At 40.5% G+C, this 18,063-nt stretch overlaps 1 protein-coding gene across 2 annotated transcripts in view; it reads left to right on the top strand.

Annotated features, from left to right (window-relative positions):
* Positions 1–18,063, top strand: part of HDAC9 (histone deacetylase 9) — a 966,297-nt gene that overhangs the window by 486,241 nt on the left and 461,993 nt on the right. Inside the window, exon 1 of one of the 2 annotated variants that reach the window (XM_030201558.1) lies at positions 12,129–12,355. The exons of the other annotated variant lie outside the window; for it this stretch is intronic. The gene's annotated coding sequence lies outside the window, so the exon portion shown is untranslated. Of the gene's footprint in view, positions 1–12,128; positions 12,356–18,063 lie in introns of those variants that run through there. 2 annotated transcript variants of the gene reach the window in all.

The following is an 18,063-nucleotide window of genomic DNA, read 5'->3' on the forward strand; positions in this document are numbered from 1 at the left end:
ATTAGAGCCAATTACTGTTAGTTAACATCAATTATCAGATCATTATTATATTAAGATATATGCATAACTGACTAATTTTATAATTTGTGCATGCACTTGGCATGCTAAACATAAAGTCAGGTGTGCAAGTTTATAGATTTGGGGGATGATGAGCCCTTTTCAGCTCAAATAGGTACTCAAGTTGGAGGTGCAACAGCATCCACATCCTCTGCACCCTTTGGCAGGCCCAAAATACATAGGATGTTATGTCAGTTTCTGTTGCTCAGATCCTCATAGTTCCACTCCAGATCCTAGATGACTTTTATCAGATTGTTGGAAAGTGTGGATCTTTTCTTCATGATGCATTATCTTCAATTCATGTTGATCCAACTTAGCAGCACTACTGTAAAATGATCTTCACTTGTGCTTTCTCCTTCAGTTTCTTGTTGTCCTTTAAAAGGACCTTTATCTGAAGCAATTCTGGAGTATAGTAGCAGCTTCCAAGTAATATTGCTATCCTTGGTCACTGCCCTCTTGCTTGGAGAAGGGGGCCCTGTTAGAACATTTAATACCTTGTGTCAAAGGAGTATGAAGGTCAAATTTCAGCAATTTAGTAGCAACCATAACTGGGATCGCAAATATTAAAAGTCAGAAAGCTGTTTATGTTAAAGTACAGTGCTCACTGGAAATTTGCAGCCTATCATTCAAACTAAGGAATGATGGGCAGCTAATATAATGTCACTTTTCATAAAGGGGTTCCCGAATAGCTCAGTAAACCTAATATTGGTGCCAGGTAAAATGGTAGAAGGAATTGAGATTAAAACTATTGGTCACATTGCTAAATGGGAAAGAGCCAGCATAGATAGGGTTTTTATTATTATTATTATTATAACCACTTTAGACTGTAATTTGTTGGAGATAAGGCGATCTATGGAAGCTGAGATTAGATTAGATCCTAGAGCAAATTGACAATGAAATAAACTCATGCTTCTAAAAATCCACAGCTGGGTGTTGTTTCAAATCCTGCCCCCTAGGACCTAGTCTAATCTAATCCCCAACAAATTAGAGTCCAAAGGGGTTCCCAATGACAGTGATCAAAACACAAAAAAGAAAATAAAAAAAACAGTACCCTTCAACTGTTATCAGAAGAAATCAAGAATTTTTGAAATATATAAGCTTTTAGATACTTCCAAAAGATCACGTAATAGGAAGACTCTTTGATCTGCAATGTTATATCATTCATAGTTAAAACTGCTTGATTGGAAAAGATGATTCTAGTACTTTCTTATAACAAACTGTTTAATAATTGGTGGTTTCTTCATCTAGAGATAGTTCTATTGCCAGGAAAAGACATCAGAGAAGGGGAATTTTCATGAACCAGTCCATTCTTGATTTTAAAATGAAACAAGCAAGTTTTTAAAAAAATTGGGTTTTAATCGGGAGCCAATGAAGATTAATCAGCAATGGAGATACATGGTCAATATGTATCATGTAATACATGTAAATATTAGTCTGGCCGTGGTATTTTGCAGGAGCTGAAGCTTTTTCCCAATGATACCCATTATTTCTGCATTCCTGCATTTCACATCACTTCCTTTTAATCATCAAATACAAAGAACAGTTCTGCCATATGCATTGCCCCAACATTCTCTGGGACCCTTTTATTAAGCTGTGGTACTCACTAACGTGTGCTTAGCGCAGGGTAAAAAGCATTACCATAGGGTGTGCTCAGGCATCCTGCAGTAGTTTTGGGATCGGTGCATGCTTCCCATGCACTAAAATATAGATTTTAGTGCTGGGGCATGTCTGGTGTAGAGACTAGGCGTATACTGAACTAATTAGTTAGCACAGCTATATTGCTGTATGCTAACCGACTAACGTGTGGTTAGTGCGTGAGCCCTTACCACCTACAAAATAGGTGTTGGTAAGTGCTCACACACTAATAAACACATGCTAATGGTGAAATTAGCACATGGACATTAATGGGAATAATGGAAAATGGGGCCATTTTACTGCCATGCTAAAAGTGGCCTCTGTGCACGAGAAAGACCCATGCTGGGCATAGCACTGGCCACTTTTTAGCACAGCTTAGTAAAAGGGCCCCTGTGTGTTAAAAATTGAAGCAAATAATTGTTAATTTTTCTGCTGTGTACTTGTCCTTCCTGTACAACTCCTTTACCCCATCTTTGGCCCTCTAGTAACTCTAGTGACTCCCTTGCAATTTCTTATTTTTAATGTACTGGGAAAAGTGGGTTTTTTTTTTTTTTAAATTAGCGTTTGAATCTTTGGCAAGGCTTTTCTCAGACTTTGTCTTGGCTTGCTTTATTAATGTTTTCCATCTAATTTGTCAGTGCTTATGCACCTTCCTATCTTCCTCATTAGATCCTGTTTTCCATTTTTTAAAGGATGCCGTTTGATTTTAATAGCTTCTTTCACATCATCATTTAGCTATGCTGGCAAGTTTATTCTGTTTATTTGATTCTTTATAATTTGTGGAATACTCTTTACCAGGGCTATCAATTAAGATTTCAGAGTACAGTTTGTTTCCTGTAGAATGCGCATCCTGTTTGTTTCAGTAAAGGCCCTGTCATATACTGCCGGATTCTACAAATCATGCCTAGCGTTCTACGCTGATATATAAGCACATTCCATAACAACGCATGTAACTTAATTGGCTTAACCAAGCCAATCAGCATTTTTAACAGCACTTAACAAGCAATAATGAGCACTAATTGGCAATAATTAGAATTTACGTGCATAACTCCCTATGCATATTCTGTAATGAACTGCGCCTGAATTCTAAGAAGCACAGTTCAAAAGGGGCTTGGCCATGGCTAGGGAAATGGGCATTTCATGGTTGTTCCCAATTTATGCGTGTTGTTATAGAATATGGCCCAGTCTGCGTAACTCTATGCACAGGGATTTACGCCATGTTTTCATTTGTGTAAATGGAGGCGCGTATTTTTTAGGCGCTAGGATATCAACTGAGCGTATTCTATACACCGCGTAAATCTTAAAGAATATGCTTAGGCGGAAATGTTTTCCATGTGGATTTTTAAGCACCATATATAGAATCTGGCCCATAGTGCCCCACTACCACTTTGCTCTGACATTTTGTCATATTTTATACCCTGATATCAGAGGGTCCTGTTGGTTGTCATTTTTCCATCAAGGCTTTGAGATGTCTATTATGTCTAGACTTTCAATTAGTACCATCCGCTAAATCTTATTTTTTAGACTTTTGGCATTTGAATATGGACATGTTAAAGTATTCTGTTTGTATATTTTCACAACCCACTGAATAGTAGTTAATTCATACACAGTATGTCTCCTTTGTTTAAATTTACTGCAGCTGCTTCGGGTTAATTCACATCTTCACTATCAGGAAAATTTCATTTCCTTTCTCAGTGGTATCCATCAGAAATGCCTTGCTCTGACCATGTGCTCCTAAGTGACTGTTGGCTTTTCCCATCACCCAGTTAATTTTTCTTTATCTACTTTCTAATTGTTAGCTCCAGCAGCCAGGTTCCATTTTGTTTAAGATGGAGTCCATCCTGCCAGATAGGGCTTCCACTTAAAAGGTTTCCAAGTTCCTAATGGGGTCAATATTCAAACGGTTTTAACTGGACAAGAGAGACTAAGTTAGGGAAGGTCCAGGGGCAGAGCTTGGATAGAATAGCAGTGATATTCAATCTGCTAACTGGCTAAGTAATTGCAATAATTTAATGATAACACAATACCACTCCAACTACACTCTTTACACTCTCTCGCTAAACCCGTATGCTTAATTCTATATTGCTATCCATGTACTCCAAGCATCTCCACTGTATCACTTACTCCAGAATGGCGATTGCCATAATGAAACTTTGTAAGTTAATTCGACTTTGTCATCCATGTATTTCATGCATCACCAATTCTTTCTTTCACTCTGGAATGGCGAATGCCATAACGGAATTTTGTAAGCCACATTGAGCCTGCAAATAGGTGGGAAAATGTGGGATACAAATACAACAAATAAATAAAGTGAAAACAGAAAAAAGATTAACTTCTAGGTCAGTGCAAAAGCCTGGATATTCAATGCCAGGAGCCGTGCATGCCCTGGCTATGACTATCCTTAGTTTATTACGCTGCTTTGAGCATTTTACAAGCTGCTTAGTGGAGGAGTGGCCTAGTGGGTTAGAACACCAGTCTTGCAATCTAGAGGTGGCCAGTTCAAATCCCACTGCTGCTCCGTGTGATCTTGGGCAAGTCACTTAACCCTCCATTGCCTCAGGTACAAACTTAGATTGTGAGCCCTCCTGGGACAGAGAAATATCTAGTGTACCTGATTGAGCTACTACTGAAAAAGGTGTGAGCAAAATCTAAATAAATAGTGAATATTACCCTTAATCTCCCAGATTCTGTATTTGGCACCATGAATAACATGCACACATAGCCCAATTACCACCGGGTTAGTGCATGAGCCCCTACTGTCTTCTAAATAGGTGGCAGTAAATGGCTCCATGCTAATTTTGATATTAGCACACAGTCATTAATGACGCCAAAACAAAAAATGCCTTTTTCCCACTGTGGTAAAAAGTGGCCTTGGCACACAGCAATTCCATGCACCAACACTACCACATGCCACTTTTTACCGCTGCTTAGTAAAAGGTCTCCTAAGTAATTTTCATGCCTAACTTTTTAAAGAATTATTTATTTATAATTGAAATCAGATTAGATCACAAGTCAAAACAGTTGCACAAGAAACACAGAGATGGCTTCCTCAATAATAATAATAATAATGAAGAAACAATTCTAATCCCAACTTACCCCCCGTGTACTAAGCCGTGCAGCAATGCTGACACAGCCCATTCAAAATGAAAGGGCTGTGTCAGCATTAGTGCACGGCAGCCGCTAGCACAGTTCAGTAAACGGGGGGGGGGGGGGGGGTTAGAAAAACAGCTATAGGTAAACCATATTCTTCCTTAGACCACTACAATAGAAAGAGTGGATATAAAGATAAAGGAGACCATTAGGTAATTAGTATTAAAGCAAAGGAAATTACTGAAATGTGGTTAGGAAGAGAAGAGGGTGAGTGGAAGGAAAGAAACTTAAAACAGAAAAGCAGCTTTAATGGAGTAGCACAGCCAAGGGGATTTCTTCTGACTCAAATAGCAATAAATATATTTACCTGGCAGGCACTTGCACAGCATACAGGAGGATCCAGGGAATTTGGCAGAACCATCTCAAAATTACCGCTCAGGGGAAGCAGTTTTGGAAGTACAATGGAGGTCACGCCAGTTCCATGGGCCAAATATTTTTGCACAAGGGATGTTTTTATTTTCAGCAAGAGAAACATCTCCAAAACCCAAATACCTCCTAATATGTGTGCATTGTGCATCTTCTTAATTTTGACAGAACCAAGCCCTTTGTCAAATGAAATGTATTAACTGGAAGCAAATCCACAAAGTTAAAAACACAACTCAGGAGCTGAAGATGTTTTGAGAAGACCTCTCTGACCTCAGAGTGAGCATTCCTTTTTGAAACAAAAATAAAACACTGGAAAAAAAAGTGCATAGGCAAAGCAGTACTTGGCAGGAAAGCGTTTGTGGCTTTTCCATTCCCATTCCTGTTTCTTTACTAGTGTCCTCCTGGAGCGGCAGTAAAAGAGGTGCCAGACTGGAAAGTAATGAACATGTTATTAAGTGTGGCCTAACCAGAGAGTTGCGTACTTTCAGCATTAGTTCATAAAGTTTATTTTTAGCTGTTCTAATTGCACTGCCTAGCAATTTGTTTGCCGTTTTTGCTGAGTTGATTTTATGCACCTGTAAATAGCGGTGCCACAAAGCTCAGTACCAGCATATGCTGTTGTTTGTTTCTGTCTGTGTACAATATATTATAGCCCATGCCACTAATGCTGTTTCTTTTGGTGACAACAGTCCCTAATGGGTTAGTTTTGAGCATTCTGGGGTCCTTTTACTAAGCTGCGGGAAAAAAGGGCTCTCGTTAGTGGTGGAGGCCATTTTTCCCAAATGCCAGGGCCGTTTTTTCCTCAGCTGGTAAAAGCCCTCCCCCCCCCCCCAAATGACCACCTGGTGAGATAACTCTTGCCGTGTGGCCATGTGGCAGGGAGCCCTTACCGCCACCCATTGAGGTGGCTATAAGGGGTCCCTTGCTAACCTGGCAGTAACCAGATATCATGTGGCAATGCCCGATTACTGCCGGGTTATCATCGCTCAAGCCATTTCTGGGGGGGGGTCTTTTTCCCCCATAAATTGCACATGCGTGGGGTGGGACTACCGCCGGTGGCTGCATTGGGCTGGCAGTAGTCCTGAAAGAGTGAGTAGTAAGTCTGTGTTGGGCTTACCACCACTTAGTAAAAGGGTCCTACTATGACAGTAATGGATCTGACTCCTGAACCAGAACGCATCTCTCAAATTTACTGCTAATGTTCACTGTAGTGCTTGCCTCATGCCAAAGAGAGCTTCCTTGTGGGGTTCATAAGATGAAACGTGTATAGACAACTTATCAAGCTGTGCTTGGTAATTGCTTTTAATCAAGCCTATACTCCCCCATATTTCTGTATCATTCTGCTACATTTTCTTGGTCTCTGACTACATTGCTTGGTATTTGAAGATGTTCTCCCTGTCCACCTGATTCATAGAATAATCACTTGGAACTGACACCTCTGTAATCAATACTATTCTGCTGTTTTTCTCCTTAGTTCTCCTTTAGTGTTTTTTGTGCTACAGAACTGATATATGCTTGGAATAAATCAAATGCTGGGAGTCACTAAGGAGATGATTTAGGCCGAAACGTAGCTGTGTCGGGTATTTTCATCTTCAGTAATATAGTTTGTATGCCATACTGCCTTTGGTGTGTCTTGTGTGATCCAGCTCATTGTTCCTCAATTTTACAGAAGTATATGACCTACTGGTCTCAATGTAGCCATTTCTACAAGATATCACATTGATGTTTTAGCTCAGACATAGTATTTTGACTTAATAATTGTATAGATTGGATGGGCCAGTTGGATGTTGTGGCATTAATTGATGGTTAATGTGGTTTGCATGGCTACTGCTCAACATGATAGAATTCCGGACAATGACATCTGAGTTTTCAGAAACTCCCTTTGACTGCATTATGACTCATGCAATGTTTTCATGTGCAACTCTTGTCTGCTCATATATTATTCCCTAGAAGTAATGGCGTGAAACTTATCCCACTGGTCTGTAGACAGGTCTTAGAAGAAGATAAGCTATAACTGCTGGATTTTATATATCGTGCCTAGCATTCCGCGCTGAAATCTAAGTGTATTCCATAACAACATACATTACTTAATTGGTTTAACCAGTCAATCAACATTAAGTGCTGTTAAAAACACTGATTGGCTGGTTAAGCCAATTAAGTAATGCACTAATTGGCAATAATTAGAATTTACACACATAACTCACTAAGCGTATTCTGTGAAGAACTGCGCCTACATTCTAAAGCGCGCAGTTCAAAAGGGGCATGGCCATGGGTGGGGAAATGGGCATTTCATGGGCTTTCCCAAATTTACATGCATTGCTATAGAATATGGCCCAGTCCGCATAAATCTACGCACAGGGAATTATGCCACGTTTTTGTTGGTGTAAATAGACGCGCATAGTTTTAGGTGCTGGGATATCAACTAAGCATATTCTATATACCGCACCAAAATCTTATAGAATACGCTCAGATGAAAATGTTTTCTGCGTGGACTTTTAAGCGCCGTATATAGAATCTGGCCCTGAATGGATACGTTTATCTGTATGGTAATAGGTCACAGGATTCTCAACAAGTACTGTCTTGGCGTGTACCAGTCAGCTGGAGTACTTCTCTCTGAAACTAGGTTAGATCTATTTTTCCCTAATAGCCAAGAAGCATAGAGTGCTGGGCAGATATTTATAGCACCAGTATGTTTTCTGGGGTCTTTCTGGCAAATGAGGTTTCACTGCTGGATCTCAGGGTGGAGGGGCTGCCCTTAAGGATGGTTCACAGAAAAAGAGTAACAGAGGGTGGAAATAGGGGCACCCTTGATCAACGGTACTGGATTTTATAGAAACATGGAAATATAGAAACTGCATCTTTCTGCAGTGGATGCTTAATGGGGGATGATAGGTCAGGCTATTTCCCAGCTTCTGTGTTTGAGAGCGGGGCATCCCTTCACCCATATGTAATGGATCTAAGGGAGACTTTGTGCCATTTCTGTTCCTCAGGAGACAGCATGAGATCCCTATGATGCAACAGTTAGTTTCGATACGTTTTGAGAGAGGGGAGATGGGTTTTAGTAGTGAGGTGAATTTGGAGAGTGAATTCAGATGATATCTCTCAGTGGCATGATTTTGGGGTGGATTTTAACAGCTATTCTGCACTGAAAACGGACTGGAAATCACTTCTATCACTTAAAACTTCTTTAATTGCATGAGTGGATGCTATATGTAATGGAAGACTGTCCTGTTATTGCTTAATTTATGTGCCCAGTTGTTTAATACTTGGACATTGTGGTCATCTTGTTCCACTGTAAAGTACTGCAAACTTTTTGAGATTGATATTCTTAAGCTCTAAATTCCTAACTTAACGAGTAGAGCTCTTAGATCTGCATAAATGAAAATGTCCTTCTGTTGAGTGCTTAAATTTAGAGTATTTCAGCTAGGTGCCTAAATTTAGATATCTAAAAGTAGGCCAGGCCAGAGCAGGAGAAGTAAATTAGTTTTTCCTCTATTGATTTTTAGATTCCTCACCAACTACACTTAGGTGAAGAAATGACAGGCCTAGATTTAGGACTCTTAGTTTAGGTGTCTGTCTGACACATTTCCAGCTTCAAATTTAGATACCTAAGTATGGCCAAAATTTTGTCAAACTTTAATTTCCTTTGAATACTGGCCTCTTTTTGAGCATTAAACATGAATTGTGTCAAATATGGTTTATGACAGTGGGGAAGGGGATAAGGGGTATGGTAAGGTAGGTTTAAGATTTAGACCAAGGGTTACCTTGTGTCGCTGACTATGGTGATTGATTTAGACAAAGTCACAACAAGCATTACTGAGGTCATGGAAGAATCAGATTTTAACCATTGTTTCCTTTTTACTAGCCCATTACTCTGACTGAATTAATAGCAGATGTCTATTAGGTGCGTTCTTTTTTTTTCCTCATTAATAGCAGAGGATAAAATGTGTTATGAATAATCTCTTCTGCAATGACTGAACAGTGAGAATAGAATCTTTAGTATATTTTGAGCCCCTTTCTATGTCGAATGTAGACATCAGAATTGTGACATTCAGGTCAGTACATGATCAATTCCAGTGGTATTTTCTAAAATGTGTTTAGAAAGGTTCTATATCAGCAGATCCTTTTCTAACTGATATAGAACCTTTCTAAACACCTGCAGGAGAGTATGTATATTTGCTGGTACATGCAATGGGAACAGCCATTTTACAAATATAAATGCAGGAAAACGTGACAATTTACATGTCTAGGGTGGTATTTCACCACTTATGTGTCTGTCAGCCATTTTACACATCATGGATTAAATTCAGTAAATGGCGCTGAAAAATTGGCACAGAGCACTATTCTATAAACAATGCTCAGAGCTGCATACCATTTATAGAATAGCACTTAGAGCCAATTCCCACACCAAACTTTCATCACAATGATTTATGCCAACCAAAACCTGGTATAAATCCTGGCGCATAAGTTAGGCACAGATCCACCAAAGTTGTAAAACTGCATGCATCTTGTGAAAACTCCCATGATGCACCTACACCCCTACCATGGCCATGCCCCCTTTTGGGTTGCACCCCATCCGGTCGATATTCATTCATCAGTGTGCAGTATTAGTTTGTCCGCTGCAAGTGCAAACACGGAAATTCAATGCCAGACCCTGTGCGGACTTCGGCATTGAATTTCTGGTTTTTTAAAAGGTGGTTAAGCGCTGGAACTCTTTGCTGGAGGATGCAGTTAGTAACAGTGGTTAGCGTATCTGGGTTTATAAAAGGTTTAGACAAGTTCCTGGAGGAAAAGTCCATAGCCTGCTATTGAGACAGACATAGGGAAGCCATTGCTTGCCCCAGGATTGGTAACATGAAATGTTGCCACTATTTGGGTTTCTGCCAGTGGCCTGGCCACTGTTGAAAAGAGGGTATTGGGCTAGATGGACCATTGGCCTGACCCAGTATGGCTATTCTTATGTTCTTATGGTTATGGCATGCCCGGTTAAGTCAATATTCAGACTTAACTGACCATGGGCTAGTGCATAAAGATAGGATAGCTATTTATGTGGTCCTACTTATGCACTAAATATGGCCGGTTAGCTCTGAATATTGAGAGCTATCCGGACTCCTTAACTGAAACGCCCCTGGAATGTCCCTGACCTATCCGGCTTCCACTTCAGCGCTAACCAGTCATTTTCAGTGCCACTAACCAGTTAAGTGCCATTGAAAATGACTAGATAGCTGCATACAAGTGAGTTAACTGATCTGCAGCCTTTCCCAGCCAGTCAACTTGCTTCGAATATTGGCTGGCATGAATCTTTTGCACACAGTGTTATAAAGTAGCGCTCAGTGAGATGCGTGCACAACTCCCAATTGTCAATTAATGACCATAATTGATTGCTAGCATTCAATTATTAGCATTAAATGGCTCGGTTAAGATGTCCGCGTATCTCAGGAATACACACAAAATTCGGTGTATATCTTTTAGCTTCATGTGTAGAATCCCGGGATATATGCGTGAATGCTGCTAGTTAAATATAAAGGCTGCACTATATATCATCAATTTGGAGGGCTGGCCAAAACGAGCAGTTCTGTAAATTCCCACAGAGAACGATTAAGGAGTGACAAAGTGGCCTAGTGGTTAGAACACCAGTCTTACAATCCAGAGGTGACCAGTTCAAATCCCACTACTGCTCCTTGTGATCTTGGGCAACTCACTTAACCCTCCATTACCACAGGTACAAACTTAGATTATGAGCCCACCTGGGACACAGAAATATCCTGAGTACCTGAATGTAACTCACCTTGAGCTACTACTGAAAAAGGTGTGAGCAAAATCTAAATAAATATACCTGCATTTTCTTTGTGAAATGGGAAACACGCATGCAGATTTTTGACCCACCAAGGCCATGACCAAACCACACTTCCAACAGGCCCTTCTGCAATTTCCACTTAATATGCACATCCACATGTAAATTGAACCCTTTCCTAAAATCACTATTTACATATGCATGTCATTTTCCCATCTAAAAGCCAGTCTTTCTACATGGAATAAGACTTCTAAAATAACCCATCTATGTATTCCTTATATTTAGGGATATCCTGTGATCATTATATCAAAACATCTGCCCTCTGTATGGTTCCTGTGACTTCCATTGACATCTGCTTCAAATGAATGTAAATCACTATCACACTGGAAATATTATCCATTTGTACACAATGGCCAGTTTTATAAAATGTATCAGATATTTAAGATTGGCCCTCTTTTTTTGTTCGATAAGATTCCACAGCACCATATTCAGAAAAGTTCGGGATCTATGTAAAAAATCTCCCCATTGGCTGATGACATGTGCTTATAATAAAGGTTTCCATTTGAATTGTAATTGCATAATAACATTGTTCTACAACTTACAGCATCTGTGTGTGTGTGTGTGTGTGTGGGGGGGGGGGGGGGGGGGGGGGGTACTTTTCTTCCCTCAGCTTTGCAACATGATAGTGCTTTGAATGTAGAGTTTCATAAGACACTGACAAGTGTGTGTATAATTATTCCAGAGAACAAGTCTCCAGGCAGGCTTGTTTGATTTTCTTCTTTTAGATATGATTCAGACCCACAGAATACAATAGCTCTTCCTTCTTTGTGGGTCTAAACTGCTGAGAGATGCTTATGTACAATTGCACTTTATTAGCTCCTCTGACTCCTGAAACAAGGAAACAAATTACTACAGCTGGTAAACACTTCACATTATACAGGCATTATCCGTGGTGCTTTATTGTTCAAAAGTAGCAGATTTTGCTCGTTTCAACCCTGATCCAGCTTAATGATTGCATCGCAGTTACGACAGCAAATGGTACTGATTTACGTGCTTCGTTAGGAAGTAGAAGGTCACTGTAGACGTCAGTTCCTTTGCTTATCCAAACAAAAGGCTCAGGCAACACCTTCAGAATGGAACAGGCTAATTATGCACGACTCACTTCTAATCAAGCAGTTTTCAGATTTGTTCAAAAAGAAAACATTTAAAAACTAGCCTTATGGCACCCTACAATTAGACATCATTCAATGACTTCCTACAGTATATGGAAAAAGAAAAAACAAACAAACTTTGATTTAGTGTGCAAGCTCTATTTTTTTTTTTTATCCAGCGGATGAGCAGAAACTGAAAATGGTAAGCATCATCATTTGTTCCCTAATAGAACTAGATTTTTTAACTCCAGTGCTGCCTGAAATACAATAAAACTCTTCAGCTCAAAATAAAAGCTAGCATCATTTCTAATTTTATTTTGATTACATGGCAGGTTGGGCAAGGCCTTTTGGCACCTAATATATCATAGCATTCTGTTTTAGCTCCATATAAATGCAATCCTATATTAAAAGGATAACAGAATGAAGCATTGGTATGTAAGCCACAAAATAATGCAAATAGGAAAAGTCAATGGTAAACCTAATGCAGGTACAGTGCAATGTCTATTTAAAAATAATATTTCATCAGGTGGGCTTAAGCTCTTGCTTGGTATGTAAAAATAAAAGCATGAGATTAAATACCCAGGAAAATAATTAATATGAAAACTGAATTAAAAAACCATGACCTTCTTGGTGATTGCTTCTTTGGTAGCCCAAGGGAAAATATTGTTCAATAGTGGTCAATGTGTCATTACCTTGCAATTTGACCTCTCCAGTGCCTTTCACTTAGTGAAGTGGAAGATCACAACTAATATATTCCACCGATGTGGTACATAAGTACATAAGTACATAAGTAGTGCCATACTGGGAAAGACCAAAGGTCCATCTAGCCCAGCATCCTGTCACCGACAGTGGCCAATCCAGGTCAAGGGCACCTGGCACGCTCCCCAAACGTAAAAACATTCCAGACAAGTTATACCTAAAAATGAGGAATTTTTCCAGTCCATTTAATAGCGGTCTATGGACTTGTCCTTTAGGAATCTATCTAACCCCTTTTTAAACTCCGTCAAGCTAACCGCCCGTACCACGTTCTCCGGCAATGAATTCCAGAGTCTAATTACACGTTGGGTGAAGAAAAATTTTCTCCGATTCGTTTTAAATTTACCACACTGTAGCTTCAACTCATGCCCTCTAGTCCTAGTATTTTTGGATAGCGTGAACAGTCGCTTCACATCCACCCGATCCATTCCACTCATTATTTTATACACTTCTATCATATCTCCCCTCAGCCGTCTCTTCTCCAAGCTGAAAAGCCCTAGCCTTCTCAGCCTCTCTTCATAGGAAAGTCGTCCCATCCCCACTATCATTTTCGTCGCCCTTCGCTGTACCTTTTCCAATTCAGGGTAAGGCACTGAATTGGTTCCTGGGCTTCCTTATGAACTGAAGTTATACAGTTAAAAAAGATGGGCTGCTATCTGGTAAAGGGAGGCTGTTGTGTGGAGTCCCACAAGGTTCTCCTCTTTCCCCAGTGCTTTTCAATTTACTTATGTGATCATTGGATATGTTATTAGATCACTTTGATTTCATGCACTTTATTTATGCAGATGACATCACTGTATTCTTACCATGTTCACCATCTTGGGTGGAAACTCTGTCCCGTATTCAGACATACATGGAACAAATACAATTCTGGATGTCAACCCATTGACTCAAACTAAACAAAAAGAAAACTACATTTAGGGCTTCCTTTACAAAGCTGTGCTAGTGATTCCTAGGGGGCAAATGAAAGGAAGCCCATAGGAATTGAATGGGCTTCCTCTCATTTACCACACAGGAATCGCTAGTGCGGCTTTGTAAAAGAGACCCTTAGATAGTTCAGTCATTTATTTATTTATTGCATTTGTATCCCACATCTTCCCACCTCTTTGCAGGCTCAATGTGGCTTACAATACATCATGAATGGTGAAAATATATTAGAAAATAGACATTTAGTGTTACAGAAGGATCTTGGGTAACATGATAATGATAAAACATGATAGTAATATAACAAGCAGATATTGGAAAACAATTCTGAATATATGTGGAGGAGTGGTGTATGTTCACATTTGTTGATCTTTGTGGTATTTATGCTATCTCAGTTTGATTATTGCGACCTTTTTTAGACTGGCAGTCCTAAGGCTTTAATTGATCGATACAAATCATTCAGAATACAGCCATTAGGCTAATTTTTGGTTTGTTGAGATATGATTCCATCAGGAATTACTATTTAAAGTTACACTGGTTACCAATTATGGCCCAAATTCATTTCAAATGGAGAAAAGGCGGATGAAGGGAGATATGATAGAGGTCTATAAGATAATGAGTGGAATGGAAAGGGTCGATGTGGAGCGTCTGTTTACGCTTTCCAAAAATGCTAGGACAAGGGAGCATGCGATGAAGCTGCAGTGTAGTAAATTTAGAACGAATCGGAGGAAATCTTTCTTCACTCAACGTGTAGTTAGACTCTGGAATTTGTTGCCGGAAAAAGTGGTTAAGGCGGTTGACTTAGCAGAATTTAAAAAAGGGTTGGACGGCTTCCTGGAGGAAAAGGCCATAGAATGTTGTTGAATGGACGTGGGAAAAATCCACTATTTCTGGGATGGGCGGGACAAATTGTTTGTTCTTTTGGCCGCTGTCGGAGACAGGGTGCTGAGCTCGATGGACCCTTGGTCTGTCCCAGCATGGCGATGCTTATGTACTTATGTACAATGGTATTTAAAATTTTATCTGCTGATGCTCCTTATATGATGGACCTAGTTGTATTGTGACAAGATGCATTAGCTAAATACAGCACTCCTTTTACATTTCCCAAATATAACCAAGTTAAAATCAGTTAAACATCTTTCCCTATCATTACATTATCAAATGGCTACAATATGGAATTCTTTACCTTTATTTTTGAGATCCTACCGACACTATTTGAGTTTTAGAAAAAACCTGAAGACTTTACTTTTTCATAAAATTGGATTTCTATCTTCAGATTATGAATAATTCAATTGCATGTGACTTCTGTATTGAGTGAATTATTGTGTAGTAGACTAACCTGCTTATAATCGAAATAGAAAAACGCCTATATTGTGACCCAAATCAGGAGATAGACGTTTATCTCACAAAAACGAATAAAGCGGTGTAATCGAAAGCCGAATTTGGACGTTTTCAACTGCACTCCGTCGCGGATACGGACAAAGTTGATGGGGGTGTGTCAAAGGCGTGGTGAAGGCGGAACTGGGGCGTGGTTATCGGGCGATCAGAGATGGGCGCCTTTCGCGGATAAAGGGAAAAAATATGCGTTTTTAGCGAGAATTTAGGGCACTTTTCCTGGACCCTGTTTTTCCACGTATATGGCCCCAAAAAGTGCCCTAAATGACCAGATGACCACTGGAGGGAATCAGGGATGACCTCCCCTGACTCCCCCAGTGGTCACAAACCCCCTCCCACCACAAAATATGCCGTTTCACAAATTTTTATTTTCACCCTCAAATGTCATACCCACCTCCCTGGCAGCAGTATGCAGGTCACTGAAGCAGTGATTAGGGGGTGCAGTGGACTTCAGGCAGGTGGACCCAGGCCCATCCCCCCCCCACCTGTTACACTTGTGCTGGTAAATGGGAGCCCTCCAAACCGCCCCCAAACCCACTGTACCGACATGTAGGTGCCCCCCTTCACCCCTTGTGGGCAGTGGGTTTTGAGGGGGATTTGGGGGGCTCAACACCCAAGGGAACGGTGCTATGCACCTGGGAGCTGTTTTACCTTTTTTTTTTTTTTTGTAGAAGTGCCCCCTAGGGTGCCCGGTTGGTGTCCTGGCATGTGAGGGGGACCAGTGCACTACGAATCCTGGCCCCTCCCACGAATAAATGTCTTGGAGTTATTCGTTTTTGAGCTGGGCGCTTTCGGTTTCCATTAGTGCTTAAAAACAAAAACGCCCAGCTCAAAAAAAGATAAACGTCCATGTTTTTCGAAAATATGGTTCGGTCCGCCCCTTCACGGCCCCGTTCTCGGAGATAAACGCCCATGGAGATAGACGTTTCCGTTCGATTATGCCCCTTTAAGGGGCTCATTTTCAAAACACTTAGACTTACAAATTTCCATAGGTTATTATGGAAGTTTGTAAGTGCTTTCAAATCTGCCTGTATCATAATTCCCAGATGTTTTGGTCTGGCTTCTTTTTAGTTGTGATCCATCCTGAATTGAGTAGGTAGCAGCAGAATACAAGACATGTTATGTTATGTTACATCAATAACATTAAACAAAAAGACAAGGAGTGGGAACGGAGTCAGGCTCTCCAAGAAGGACCAGAGACGCTGGATGAGGATGATAAACTTTAATAAAGGATGACTCAACAACGTACCATGTTTCGACACACAGGGTGCCTTCTTCAGGAGTCTTGTTATATGTGTCAAAAAAATCTGAATCCTCAATATGTAGACTCTAAAGAGCAGCATTCATCACGACCCAAAAGAACTTTATAAAGACCATTAATCTTTACAGTTTATCATCCCCATCCAGCGTCTCTGGCCCTTCTTGAAGAGCCTGACTCCATTCCCACTCCTTGTCTTTTCGTGTGATTCTCCGTAGGATATTTGTGTTCTTTCCAGTTCTGTGGTTTTTGTTTCATTATTAACATTAACATTAACAATAGATTTATATTCCGCCATATACCTTGCGGTTCAGTGCCGATTGCATGATTAAAGAAGCAGGATATTACCTGGAAATACAATCCTTAAAGTAAGACAAAAAAAATAAAATGGTTTGGTCTATTGATCACTATAATTCAGGACAACTTTTTTAAATAGGTAAGTTTTAATCTGCCTAAGGAATTTGAGTATAACTTGTCACCAATATGAACATAGTTTGAATTTCTTTCTCTAAATGAGCTGCCCGATATGAGAAGAGATTATCTAATAACCTAGTTCTCTATATTTGTTAAAGATGGAAATGTGAAAAGAGAACAAATTCTTGTAGCTCTAGTTTTTTGCATGAAGACTATTAGGCTCATTTTCGAAAGAGAAGGACGTCCATCTTTTGACATAAATCGGAAGATGGACGTCCTTCTCCCAGGGACGTCCAAATTGCTTTAATCGAAACCCGATTTAGGACATCTCCAACTGCACTCCGTCGCAAGGATGGCCAAAGTTCAAGGGGGCATGTCGGATGTGTAGCGAAGGCGGGACTTGGGCATGCCTAACAGATGGATGTCCTTGACCCATAATCGAAAAAAACAAGGACTTCCCTGACGAACACTTGGATGATTTCACCTGGACCCGTTTTTCTTACAACTAAGGCACAAAAAGGTGCCCGAAATGACCAGATGACCACCGAAGAGAATCGGGGGTGACCTCCCATTATTCCCCCAGTGGTCACTAACCCCCTCCCACCCTCAAAAAACATCTTTAAAAATATGTCATACTCAGGTCCATGACAGTGCATACAGGTCCCAGGAGCAGTTTTAGTGGATATTGCAGTGCACTTCAGACAGGCGGACCCAGGCCCATACCCCCCCCCCCCCTACCTGTTACATTTGTGGAGGAAACAGCGAGCCCTCCAAAACCCACCACAAACCCACTGTACCCACATCTAGGTGCCCCCCTTCACCCGTAAGGGCTATGGTAGTGGTGTACAGTTGTGAGTAGTGGGTTTGGGGGGGATCAGCACACAAGGTAATGGAGCTATGTACCTGGGAGCAATTTATGAAGTCCACTGCAGTGCCCCCTAGGGTGCCCAGTTGGTGTCCTGGCATGTCAGGGAGACCAGTGCACTACAAATGCTGACTCGCTCCTCCCATGACCAAATGGCTTGCATTAAGATGTTTTTGACATGGACGTCTTTGGTTTTGAAAATCTCCGAAAGTCAGAAACGTCCATGTCTAGGGACATCCAAATTTAAGAATTTGGACGTCTTTGACGGTATTTTCGAAACGAAAGATGGTCGTCCATC

This window comes from Microcaecilia unicolor, chromosome 1 (assembly GCF_901765095.1).
Source record: "Microcaecilia unicolor chromosome 1, aMicUni1.1, whole genome shotgun sequence".
Taxonomy (NCBI): domain Eukaryota; kingdom Metazoa; phylum Chordata; class Amphibia; order Gymnophiona; family Siphonopidae; genus Microcaecilia; species Microcaecilia unicolor.